We start from the raw sequence: 820 nt of genomic DNA on the forward strand, positions 1-820 counted from the left end.
TTTCTGTGGTACCTCTGTAAGAAGGGCATCTCTCTGTGTTTCATTGTTTTGTTCAGACATTCCTTTAAGTCATATAGTCCTGGTGTACAAGTTACAATACAGTGGTAATTTGTGGTTGCTGTGAAACTGAACACTGTGACACTGATGTGTCAAATGTCTTAATGGCTGGTTACCCAATGCGGACAGAGTGGGGTGGAGCTCCCGATTAAAACGAGCTTAGAAGAAGGAGTGGAATCCACTTCCATAATAGCATGGTTCCGGAAACCCTGTGAACCTGGAGAGAGGATGAGAGACACCCAAGCAGTGAGAATTCTCTTTCATGTGGTCGCTATGAGTTTCCTACGACTTGATGGCACTTAACAACAACTGTATTCTTGGTTAACAGTTGTGTTCCTTGAGTGTTTGATATATATCCTTCCCCTCTCTTCTTGCTTACATGGTTTCTACTGAGAAATCAGCACTTAATCCTATCTGCTCTCCCTTATAGATTACTCTTTGTTTCTCCCTTGTTGCTTTCAGGATTCTCTCCCTGTCTTTAGTTCTGACAATTTAACTATGATATGCCTTGGAGTTTTTCTTTTGTGGATTAATCTATATATTGCTCGTTGAGCTTCTTGAGTATATATTTTCTCATTCTTCATTATGCATGGGAAGATTTCCTCTAGTAATTCTTCTACAACTTTTTCAGTGCCTTTACTTGCTGCTTCCTGTTCTGGGATTCCAATGATGAGCAAATTATTTATCTTGATGGTGTCCCACATTATTCTTATATTTTCTTCTTTTTCCTTCCTTTTTGAGTCTGCTTTTGCTCTAGCATATC

This window comes from Elephantulus edwardii, unplaced genomic scaffold (genome assembly GCF_000299155.1).
Source record: "Elephantulus edwardii isolate Elephantulus edwardi_28Jun2011 unplaced genomic scaffold, EleEdw1.0 scaffold00012, whole genome shotgun sequence".
In the NCBI taxonomy this organism is placed as follows: Eukaryota; Metazoa; Chordata; class Mammalia; order Macroscelidea; family Macroscelididae; genus Elephantulus; species Elephantulus edwardii.